The sequence below is a fragment of the Danio rerio genome, chromosome 2 (assembly GCF_049306965.1).
Source record: "Danio rerio strain Tuebingen ecotype United States chromosome 2, GRCz12tu, whole genome shotgun sequence".
Taxonomy (NCBI): Eukaryota; Metazoa; Chordata; class Actinopteri; order Cypriniformes; family Danionidae; genus Danio; species Danio rerio.
Window position 1 is genome coordinate 19,867,293 of NC_133177.1, and position 12,653 is coordinate 19,879,945.

Below are 12,653 nucleotides of genomic sequence, written 5' to 3' on the forward strand. Positions count from 1 at the left end.
TCAAAATTTACATCGATTTTAAACAGCAAATTATCACTAAAATGTGCAAATATAGAAAATAAAGAGTAGTTAATTTAAAAATACTTACTGACTTTGTCAAACAAAACCCTAATAACTTCCCTTAACCTTCGTATAGATGTTTGGCTAACAGCAGATGCTTCTTCTGACAAACCTCCATCAGCACTCAAGCTCTGCGCATGCGCTCACAGGATTTGTTTACTATTATTGGTCCACCCACGCCAGTATCTCCATAACCAATCAGATCACGGTCACGTTTACAGTAGCCTGCCTGCAAAATCAGCCAGAGAGAGACTTGGCCAGAGATAACGTTTATCATGTACTACTGAGCATCCGTTTGTAGATAACTTTCATTATGGGCTAGTTTAATGTTGTTTGCTTATTTGCACTGAGGAGTTTGACATGTTGATGTAATTTAAAGTCCGTTTGTAGCAGTATACCGCCATTATTATTCCTAAACATGTCATTACATTTAAAAAAAAAAAGAGTCGTAATATGTGTTTGTGGCTGCAGAGAGACTGAACTGTTTAACTTCGCGCAGAGTTAAGAGCATTATTTAACTATTTCATGTTTGTGGCATTGGACTTTTTTAATGGTTTTTAACATTACCAATATTTCCAATACAAGCTAGCAGAAACAATGTGTTTTTTTTTCAAGAGCCCTATTATCGAATTAGTCAAGTTGGCTTTTTTATTTTTATTTTTTGTGTGTCATTTCAACAATATACAGTACAGTACACAGTAAAACGGAACAATGTTTAAGGTGCAACATCAAACAACATGTTTCCTTCATTCCCCTCCTAAAGCTAAAGAAGTACACATTAACATACTCAAAGATATTTACCCATCTTTAGAGTTTCTTACAAATGAATTTAATTTAATCACAACAACTGTACATTCTATGAGGTTGACATTGAAACGACTGCACATTTATTTTTGACTGTATATAGTAGAACCTTCTGGTCTAATTCATTCGAATGGTTAAAAGTTTCTCTCAAGTTGTCCTCTTAATTTCCTAAAAAATTGTTTTTTCTTTGGTTTATTAGGAGAAGATGTAAATATTCAATTTGTATTGAACAATATTCTGATTTTGAAGAAATTTTAGAATCATAAATTGTTTGTGTTTGTGTGTCTATTCTATGTTTCAATTTTATTTATTTGTATTAATTGTATTGGTATTATTTATTTATTTATTTATTTATTTTCACTTTCACCAATCGGTCAAGTTTTTTCCTCGCTGCTGTCGCCACTAGCTTGCATGGTTTGGGATCTGTAGAGCTGCGCTTCGATGGATTGCTCTTCAGTGTTTGGACGCCCAGTAGTGATTATTAAACCACACTGAACTGAGCTAAACTGAACTAAACTTAAACTCTGAAAACTGAACTACCCTGTTTTAATTTACTATGATCTTTTATGTGAAGCTGCTTTGACACAATCTACATTGTAAAAGGGCTATGCAAATAAAGGTAAATTGAATTGAATTGAACTGAATTGAATTATTATCTTACTGATTTGGTTATTAATTGTGCTCTGTTCTGTAAATAGATAAAAATTGTAAGTCGAATTAGCTGTAATGCTATAAATATTTTTAGCAATATGAACCTTTAAGACTTTTTATTTTTTAAATAGTTTTATTTTACAACATCATGGCTGCAACAGCTATAATATAACATTATGCAGTCTCTGAAAAGTTCCCAGCACCAAGCCTTGCACCTCCAGTCAGAATCTAATGTAATTGTGCCTGCTGCAGCCATGGTAGCAGCAACGTTTCTTGATTATTACGCCAGAATGATTTGTGTCCTCATTAGTGAAAATAGATATATACTTTTAATTAATACAACTATTTATTTTTATTAGTAGTCTGTTATAAAGAAACATTCATTCATTAATTTTTTGAATTAGTCCCTTTATTTATCTGGGGTCACCACAGCTGAATGAACCGCCAACTTATCCAGCACATATATTAATCAGAGGATGCCCTTCCAGCCACAAACCATCATTGGGAAACATTTATACACTCTCATTCACATACAGTACATACACTACGGACAATTTAGCTTACCCAATTCACCTAAACCGCATGTCTTTGGACTTGTGGGTGAAACCGGAGCACCTGGAGAAAACCCACGCGAACGTGGAGAGAACATGCAAACTCCACACAGAAATGCCAACTGACCCAGCCAAGGCTCGAACCAGCGACATTCTTGCTGTGACATTCTTGCATTCTTGCTGTGAGCACTACCTATTGCGCCACCACATCGCCCATCAAGGAACATGTCATTGTAAATTATAATTGCACCCCTAAATCATACTTCAACGAAACTACGTCCAGCTCTAAACAGTTTACCAAAGGTTTACAAACTGTTCCTTTAAATACTCTCACATATTTAGATATTTAAAGACTGAGTGGAATCAGACACACAATTGATTGTTACCCTCACCAATCTAGCAAACAAATGGCCAGGCTGGATGAAACACAACACCCAAGCATCCAGACATATACAACCCAATAGGAATGTGAAACACTTTTCAGGACACACAATCCAGAGCACACGATCCTAGCAGTGGGGTGAGTTGGGAGACCTTAATGGGGGAGACTTACACCACAAGTAGATTATTATAAGTAATGCTATTACTACTGTGGGAACTGAGAATGTAAACATAAATATAGTTTCATTTTTTTGTGAAGCTGCACAATAGTAAATACAGTTTGTTTGTTTTTTGTTTCCTCCATTAGCCTACTAACAGTTACTGCTTGTTGGTGTGAAATGAATTCTGGGAGAAAAAAATATTAATTCTCAAAACACTTCAAGCGAACCTTATTCTTATTGTTAAAGTCAGATATATGTAATATTTTCGCTGGTAAAGTGAACAAAAAAAAAACAATATTACTATTTAATCAATATCACGTTTGCACTGGTTCGGTTTGAACCGTTTGCTCGGTTTATGCTTGAATTATTTTATCACACGTGTTCACAAGCATATTCAGCAATATGCACTAAGTGTATAAATGCGTATGGCCGAGCAGTATAACGAAATAGTAATGATTCATTGTTGTGTCTTTCAATAATATACTAAAAGGAATCGGTTTTAGGCGGATTCGACTCTTTACTGTTCTAAGGAGCCGATTCATAGAACCGAGCTGACTCGATTCGACCTTCACCAGGCAAGCAACGGCTCTCCTTATTTGAAATCCACCTGTCGCCTTTTCTTCCAGTGAATTCATCCTCGGTAAATGTTTCAAAGTTAAATTCTGTCCGTTAAAGGATTGTTTTGTGTATATTTCTGTGTAGTGTGTGTAATTTAAAATAATTAACCAAGTTACCTTTGTTGTAGGTTCTTATGTCACGTAATTCGACGCCAGACCGTGATTGTAGTGTTTGCGAGGTAACTATTAGATAACATACAGTGAGTTTATCTTGAGTGGGTTTTTGACCATAGTAATGTTACCTGATAAAAAAAAACGTAACTTTTACTTAGTGTTGTTTACTGCATTTCTCTATTTCAGCACAAAACTGAGATGAAGGCAAAGTCACCATGAAAAGTTAAACGTTTAACGTTAAGGTAAGCTCTGGTCTTCACGTGGTCATTATGACTAAGTTATCATTATGGTTAAACTGTAAACTGTAAGTTAGTATTTAAACTAAACTCACAATGAAACAAGTCTAAACTGTTTCATTAAATTGAGCTGATAATAAAATTCAGTTGATGTCTTTTAAGCTAACGTTAATATAAACATAATTCATATTAATTGTCTATTTCTCACTGGTTAATGAGCTCATTGTATAGTGCATCATTAATTGTACATTTTATTTTTGATGTTCAGGTGTAAGGAATGATTTGTATACAAATTTAGTTTTAACCCCACACAGACTGGTATGGGTGTACCATAAATTTAGATTATTAAATTTTAAGTCTTATTTTACTATTATTATATGTATCTTTTTTGCAGCTACAGCAATTGATGTTGAAAAACTGATGCTACCAATCTCTCCTCACTTGATTATTTAAGATAATGTTGATGTCTTCCTCATTTTGTAAATTTTGAAATGTCAAGTTGTTCACAGATTTGATGTGAGGAGTTTCATGTACAACCTATTTTTCTTCCAGTAGCGAGGCAGTGGCACAGTAGGTAGTGCTGTCGCCTCACAGCAAGAAGGTGACTGGTTCGAGCCCCGGCTGGGTCAGTTGGCGTTTCTTTGTGGAGTTTGCATGTTCTTCCTGTGTTCGCGTGGGTTTCCTCCAGGTGCTCCGGTTTCCCCCACAGTCCAAAGACATGTGGTACAGGTGAATTGAGTAGGTTAAATTGTCTGTAGTGTATGAGTGTGAATGAGTGTGTGTGGATGCAGCTGGAAGGTCATCTGCTGCATAAAACAAATGCTGTATAAGTTCATTCCGCTGTGGCGACCCCAGATTAATAAAGGGACTAATCCGAAAATAAAATGAATGAATTAATAAAACAACCATGGCTAGGCTGTTTGGCTATCAAATGCTAAGTAAAAATTAGACATATTTTTTACTATAACTGTAGTCTTTGTATTTATTAGCAATTTTACTGGGCGTGCTTGTTTTTTTCAAACAGCCTGGAAACTGTAAGCTTGGTTTAATATTGGTTATTTTATGTCATAAGTAGACTCAGTTTGTCTTAACATGGATTACCCATTGAAGGGTTTCATAGTGGGGAAAAAATTTAAAAGAGAACCACTGAATACAATGGCATGATGATTGTGCTTGTTCACAGGAGGTACTTGATTTAGTTTTCTCAAGCGATACATCAGTTTTTATGATTCAATTCAATTCAGCTTTATTTGTATTGCGCTTTTACAGTGTAGATTGTGTCAAAGCAGCTTCACATAAATGGTCATAGTAACTGGAACAGTGTGGTTCAGGTTTTAGTGTTTAAGTTCAGTTCAGTTCAGTTTAGCTCAGTTCAGTGTGATTTAATCATTACTGAGAGTTCAAACACTGAAGAGCAAATTCATAGATGCGTAGCTCTACCAATCCTGAACCATGCGAGGCAGTGGCGACAGCGGAGAGGGGAAAAAAAAACTTCACCTGATGGGAGTGAAGAAAAAAAACCTTGAGAGAACCAGACTCAGTTGGCCACGACCATTTTAATTTCTCCGCTGGCCAAAAGTCTTGTGCAGAGCTTCATTCGCCGTGGTTGAGGCTGGAAGATGGCCTCAGCGAAGACTCGTCTGTCCCTGGAGCGTCGCTGGAATCAGACTCATGTTCTCCACTCCCCACGACCATCAGCGCAGCAGCAGCTCAGGATATGGCCTGGTCCCGGATATGGAATCCTTGGGATCATCTCGTCGCTGGTCTTGGATCCAATCAGTGACTCCGCATAATCTGAGGACCTCGGGATGAGTATCCCCAGGTGAAAATAGAGAATAAAGAAAATAATTAGCGTAGCTGCTGTTCATAGTGTATATAAACAAGATGCAGTGTATATAAACAAGATGCAGAAGCCTGTGTGGAACCCGCTAGGTGATGCATTGAGAGTATGCTTTACTAAACAGATAGGTCTTTAATCTAGTTTTGAACTGGGAAAGTATGTCTGAGGCTCGGACGTTATCAGGAAGGCTATTCCAGAGTGTAGGAGCCATGAAAGAGAAGGCTCGACCTCCTTTACTTGATTTTGCTATTCTAGGTACTACCAGAAGCCCTGAATTTTGAGATCTTAAAGAGCGAGTTGGTTTGTAGCGAGACAGAAGGTTGGTTAGATAAACAGGAGCTAGATTATTTAGAGCTTTATAGGTGAGAAGTAATATTTTAAATTCAATACGAAACTTAACAGGCAGCCAGTGTAAGGAGGATAAAATTGGGGTGATATGATAATATTTTCTAGACCTGGTCAGAACTCTGTCAGCTGCATTTTGTACTAATTGAAGTTTGTTAATAGAGGATGCTGGGCAGCCAGCAAATAGAGCATTACAGTAATCCAGTCTCGAAGTCATAAAAGCGTGGACTAGCTTTTCTGCATCTGAGATGGATAGCATATTTCGTAATTTAGTGATATTTCTCAGATGAAAGAAGGCAGTTTTTGTGGCATGGGATATATGGTTTTTAAAAGTTAGATTGCTGTCTAATATGACACCCAGATCTTTTATAGTAGAGCTAAAGCTAACTTTGTATCCCTCTAATTGTAAATTGAGTTGCGAGATCTGCTGTGTACAAGATTTAGGCCCAATAAGTAATAATTCTGTTTTGTCGGAGTTTAAGAAAAGAAAATTGTTGGTCATCCAGTCTTTAATGTCTTTGATACACTCAGTTAGTTTAGAAAGTTCAGACGTCTCGTCAGGTTTAGTTGAAATATATAATTGAGTATCATCTGCATAGCAGTGAAAGCTGATCCCATGTCTTCTAATAATGTCTCCCAGAGGTAGCATGTAAATTGTAAACAGTAAAGGGCCTAAAACTGACCCTTGAGGCACCCCATACTTTACTGGGCTGACTTGTGAAGGCTGTCCATTAAGATTCACAAACTGGTAACGGTCAGTTAAGTATGACTTAAACCATTGTAGAGCCTGTCCCTGGACACCTGTAGACTTTAAGCGATTTATGAGGATATTGTGGTCAATGGTATCAAATGCTGCACTAAGATCGAGTAAAACTAATAGCGAGACGCACCCTCGGTCAGCAGCTAAGAGTAAATCATGAGTAATGACACTTGAATTGAAGGGACAGTTTGGCCAAAAATGAAAATAATAGCATTTTTGGCATCCTCCACTTGTTTCAAAATAGTTAGATTTTTTTTGTTCCATTGAACACAAACCCAGATATTTTTTTAAAGAAATTTGGTTCAAAAATGGATGTCAACAGTTACAGGTTTCTAACATTCTTCAAAATATCTGCTTTAGTGTTCAACAGAAATTCAAACGGATTTAAAACACATGGAGTAATGGTGGTAGAGTAGTAAACTATCCTTTTAAATATTTTAATCTGAGACTTTTATTTATACGTGTCTTGTCTTTTGTCATATTGTCCTTCTAGCTCAGATTGTGATGGACCTGCAATGCGACACCAGTTACTCCTCAGTCAAGAACCAAATAAAGCACAGATGTGGAGCGATCTGCAGCTAAACTAACTGGAGGAAAGGAACCTTTAGGTAAAAACACCTGCTTTATTTAGATCTGAAGTATTTTATTTGGCATAGAGTATTATTTTTTATTCTTATTCTAATTTAATTTTATGTATATATTGAATAGAATTTAAATTTCAAAATAAATTATTGAATATAAAATATCACCTAGATGCCTTATTTATTATTGTCTTAAACAGGGGTGCTCAACCCTGTTCCTGGAGATAGACCCTGATCAAACACAACTAAACCAACTAAATAGTATCTGAAGGAGAACTTGTTAATTAAAGACTGGTGTGTTTGATCAAGGTTCCAGGTGAGCTCTGCGGAAAGGTAGATCTCCAGGAACAGGGTTGAGCACCCCTGAACTAAATGCTCAAAAATGCTGTTTCCGAGGCGAGGTTGGATGTAGTTCAGAAATAGATTCATTAGGATCAATGCTTAAAGTAAACGTTTACTTCTCTCTGTAGACCAAACATGCTTAGTATCTCTCACATTTTAATAAATTATTTTATTCTTTTACATCTATATATGGGTAGGCAAGTATTTAATAAATAAAATTATTTTAAACCACTTGACTTAACCAAATGACTCTGTTACACTAGCTGTTGGAAAATTTTTTGTAAAATAACAGTTTTTTTTATTTATTTACAGTGCGGGTGAACATACTACCTTGATGTCCAACAAAGGCTGCACAAGAGCTCATTTGATGGCACATATTCTGTCTACATCTCTGACGACCTGGAAGTGCTTCAACATCAGTGAGTAATAAATCTTCATATTATCATGCATACAGGATTTCTTTAAGCCTATCTTTAATGTTAGTTTGTAATCAGCAGTGACTGTTTTATAAAAAATAGGTATTTAAAATATTCTTAAGGTTTTACTGATGCTGTGCACAGTAACGTCATGATGATTTAATTTGAGGAAATGTCACTGGAGAGGTGTTCGTAAAAAAAAAAAAAAGAAAAAAAATTGAACAAAATAACTCTAAAAGATTTATTTGTCTCACTGACATGCCATCACTGCATACTGAAATACAGTAATACAAATTGACCGCAGAATATTACCACAAACATTTCATGAAGTAGACTGCTTGACTACTCTTCAGTTCTCTGCTCAACTTTAACACATTTGATCGTGTCGCTGCGCCTCTCGGCAGATTTTGCCAAAAATGAGTGCTTAGTGATTACTTTGTTTTATGCGAACCAAATGTCAGTAACTTATCATTAGCATTATTTTTTAAAAATTACCCACGGCTTTCATGTTCTCTAACGTAATCTTGTCTGTAAGTTAAAAGTGGATCTATATGTGTTAAAAGCTTAAAAGTACTTGATTAACATTAGTCACATTAAAATAGATTATTTTATTTATTTATTTTAAATATGTAGCCTCTTAAGGTCAGAATAAACTGTTTACCCCTCTTAAAACCGTGGAAGCGCTAGTAGAGTGATCATGGAATCAGATATTCAAGCTATACAGAGTCAGATATTAAGTTAAGATGAGACTTTATTTTTTTTATATACCTGTGTGGACACTTGACTAGTTTTGACTTGACTGATCTTTTCCCCATTAACGTTAGTGTAATTGTAAATTGACTACAAACCAATACGCCAACAAAAACGATAAAAAACAGTGTTTTATATATATAAAACAGCAGTACGGTGTTTGGTTTCTGAATAAATGAAATAATTTGAGGCATGATTAGTTTTTACTCCAGTGATTGATTTTGCTTGTCGTTTTTGCAGGATCATCATGCTCCTGCCCTTTTTCACTGTACCTTTTCCACAACAGCATTTGGCCTTCATCATTTCCTGTCTTGTAGCAGTATTTTCACCTGTTTTTAAAATTGTAATAATTTTTGATACATTAATTGTTGACTGGTTTTAATGATCAATTGTTCATTAGTGTTCTGTTGCTTTGTTATATTGAATAATTGCTACTGTTTCAGTAGGGTTTACACAATAAACTTTTATTGTGAAGTTAAAGTTTCAGTTTCTTTATTTTTCTTGTTTTTCTTGAACAGTTAAAATATCACTGTGCATTTCTTTTACATTTTTACTCATTATAAAGTAGCACTAATAAATACAATAAAATAACATTTAATAACTGTAAAATACTATACAGTAATAATGAAAGTAACGTTAAAATACCGTAGTTCTGCATGGTAAAAATGTACAGTAAAATACTGTTTTCAGTTTTGCAGTATGTGTATCACTACTGTAATTGGTGTTACAGTAAAAAAAGAAAACAGTAAAATGATGTATTACATTTTACAGTAAATGTAATATTAATGTAATTAGTATTACAGTAATGTTACTGTTTTATGAAATACAGCAGCTACTGGATAATTGTTGCCAGTAACTTACTGTTAATTTAACAAGAAATCGTTTACAGTGTAATTACCCAAACCTGCCTAGTTAACCTTATTAACCTAGTTAAGCCTTTAAATATCACTTTAAGCTGTATAGAAGTGTCTTGAAAAACCTTTAGTCAATTATTATTGACTGTCATCATGGCAAAGATAAAATAAATTAGTTATTAGAAATGAGTTATTAAAACTATTATGTTTAGAAATGTCTTAAAATCTTTTTGTTAATAACAGGGGGACTAATAATTCAGACTTCAACTGTATGTATGTATGCATTATATATATATATATATATATATATATATATATATATATATATATATATATATATATATATATATATATATATATATAAAATGTACCAGTGGCACCTGCAGCAGTATGGCTGTACGCATGTGCGTACCTACCATGAGAAGAGAAGGAATTAATGCAGCTATTTTATTTATTTATTTATTTATATTATTTAAACCATATAGATATATTGACGAAGAATGAAAGAAGGACAACAAATAAAGGTGTGCATTTGTGTGTTTTAAAGTGTATGTACTTGCATGGTAGGAGATATTGTTTAAAACAAGGTTCAAAATGAGTAAACACTTTTTAAACAAATATACTTAATTGAGACATTTGCCAAAAGGCCTAAAACTAATAACACAAATACTGATCCTCCACACAGAGTGGAGACCATCTCAGCCAGGGTCTCTTTCATCAAACAGATCAGATTCAGCCTCAGATTCAGATTCTCCTCGTATGGACGACTACCATTTAAGGTGTTTTAAACAATCTGACAGACTGGCATAAATATGCAGACATCTCCATTCTCACAACAAGTTTGAGTTTTTTCACCCCTTCAACCAAGTTTGTTGCATTGCGGTATAGTGTGGGAACATGTTTAGTGCTGTTGCGAAAAGGCTACTATGTAAATGCCTGTCCTGCTCATTTAAATTACTTGATTAAATTAATTAAATTGTAATTGACAGGCGCAACATGGAAAACTGTTTAATATAGGGTTCTCTGAAACCAAATATTTCACTTTAATTTTATACAGGGTGGATTTATTATTTTATTTGACAATCCAGTTCTTGATTCAGCGCTGTTGAAGCATATAGTGGATTTGTTTTGAAGCACTTCACCCTTAAATGTTTTTCATTCTTCTATTTAATTTAGAAGATAACTGACCAAGAAAAATATTTAAACAAAGATTATATTATATATATAATTCGTTTTAAATGTTGTTTTTTTTTTCAAGAAAAATTTATGTATTATATTTTTGTTTGAGCCCGTCCACTACTCAACTGTGCAGGTGGATGATTTTTGGTCAGTGAAAAGTAAGGATTTAATCAATGCATCACTAATTGTATTGTATCACAATCTTCTGTCATACATTTGCAAAATTTTTAATATGTCATAATTTTAAAGCTCTTTTAATCTTAAGCATCTGGTTTTCTCTTGGTGCTGATAAGCTTTTATTACATTTAGATTTCAACGGAATATTAAAATTAAAAAGGAAACGAATTATGTCGTAACGAATGCCCTTAAATAATGTAGCCTTTGACAGTAAGCAACCGCGTTTCTTGACATGATTGCGGGTCGAAGGCGGGACTGGATTTTTGCATACCTTGGAATAAAATCCTGCAGGTACCCCTGTTATGTACATAGTAACAAAAATAATAATTCTAATAATAATAATAAAATATATTCCTAAAATAAATATTTGGTTTATTTTACACAATTTTAGTTTTATTCACACAGTTTTCACACAATTTTAGTTTTATTTATTTATTTAGCAGTTTTATAGTTACCTATGTAATATTTAATAGGTTTATACTTTGTGCTTTTTCTCAATGTCGAGAGAGAGCCACACACCAGATGGCCTCACTTCTCTATAATGTCCAGAGAATTTTTTCCCGTAACCAGTTCCAGCTGGTTTCCTCAATTTAGCCAATCAAAATTTCAATAGATCATGGAATATTATATATGTGTATGTGTGTGTATATATATATATATATATATATATATATATATATATATATATATATATATATATATATATATATGTGTGTGTGTGTGTGTGTGTGTGTGTTAGCTCTCCTGTTAAACTAGTATTTTTCAAATAATTCCTGGGTAATGTTTTTATCTGTTAAAAATTTTACTTCTTTTGGAATTTTATTTAATAAAAAAATTTAAATAAGATCAATATTATTAGCCCACTATAGCCACAGAACAAACCACTATCCAATAAGGTGACTAATTATCCTAATTTGCCTGGTTAAAACAACAACTTATATAATTACATAAATTGCACTATAAGATCTTAAAAAGATAAGTGGAAAAATAGTACGTACTGTCACCATGGCAAAGCAGGAACGTTTGAAAATCTTTTAATATCAAATGGGCGTAACTATTTGATAAAGCATTGCTTATTAAACAGTTTCAGTAAAAAGTGAATATTAAACTTTTATTTGTAAAAAGACAGAACATTCATTCATTCATTTTCTTTTTGGCTTAGTCCCTTTATTAAGCTGGGATCGCCACATCAGAATGAACTGCCAACTTATTCAGAATGTGTTTTTACACATCCAGCTGTAAACCATCACTGGGAAAGAAAAGACAGAAAAATTTAATATATTATTTTAGCCCAATCTTTCTCTGAAATTATGTGATCATTTTTATTTATGGAAATTTCATTCATTCTAATTTTTATCCATTTATAAAAATATGTAAATTTCTAAAGGTTTTGAATGTAGAATAAATGTTTACAATGTGAATGCTACACTCCGCATTATCCAATTTCTTTTAAGAAGAGAAGAAATATAAAAAAATCTGAATTGACTCTACAATGAACAGGAATACAAGTAGGATATTAACTCAAAATAAAATAGTTGTATAGAAGATAACAAAAATAAAAAGACATGACAGCAACAATAACAGAGATGTAAAAAAAGTAACAAAAAAAGAGATTTAAAAAAATGAACTTACTGGATGAAGCATGAGGGTTTCATATTTCTATCTGCTTGCAATTTTTAGTTATTAGATAAACATATGGCTTTAAGCAGTAAGTCAATTTCAATTAAGATATTTGCAAGTGAAAAACTTGAGAAATTTCTGTTTTTAAATAAAAATGACATTTTAATGTGATTTATGTTCTATTAAATGCTTTTTGTGTTGCTTGTTTTTTTTG

General features: G+C 33.5%; 1 protein-coding gene and 1 long non-coding RNA gene across 7 annotated transcripts in view; one reads left to right on the plus strand and one right to left on the minus strand.

Moving 5' to 3' along the window:
• kdm4ab (lysine (K)-specific demethylase 4A, genome duplicate b) overlaps window positions 1–186 on the minus strand; it is a 41,853-nt gene extending 41,667 nt beyond the window's left edge. For all 3 annotated transcript variants that reach the window (XR_012391305.1, XR_012391307.1, XM_001339628.9), the window contains exon 1: window positions 89–186. The gene's annotated coding sequence lies outside the window, so the exon portion shown is untranslated. The remainder of the gene's footprint in view (window positions 1–88) is intronic.
• A 2,376-nt stretch (window positions 187–2,562) lies between these two features.
• On the plus strand, window positions 2,563–9,086 carry LOC137487458 (uncharacterized). Of its 4 annotated transcripts, XR_012391311.1 has the most exons (8): window positions 2,563–2,586; window positions 3,112–3,248; window positions 3,354–3,404; window positions 3,526–3,581; window positions 4,128–4,304; window positions 7,014–7,128; window positions 7,756–7,862; window positions 8,850–9,086. It is a non-coding gene; the product is annotated as an uncharacterized lncRNA (long non-coding RNA). The 4 variants fall into 4 exon arrangements; XR_012391310.1 differs by lacking the exon at window positions 2,563–2,586 and having other exon boundaries at window positions 2,746–3,248; XR_012391308.1 differs by lacking the exon at window positions 2,563–2,586 and having other exon boundaries at window positions 2,964–3,248; window positions 4,128–5,397.
• The last annotated feature ends 3,567 nt before the right edge of the window (window positions 9,087–12,653 follow it).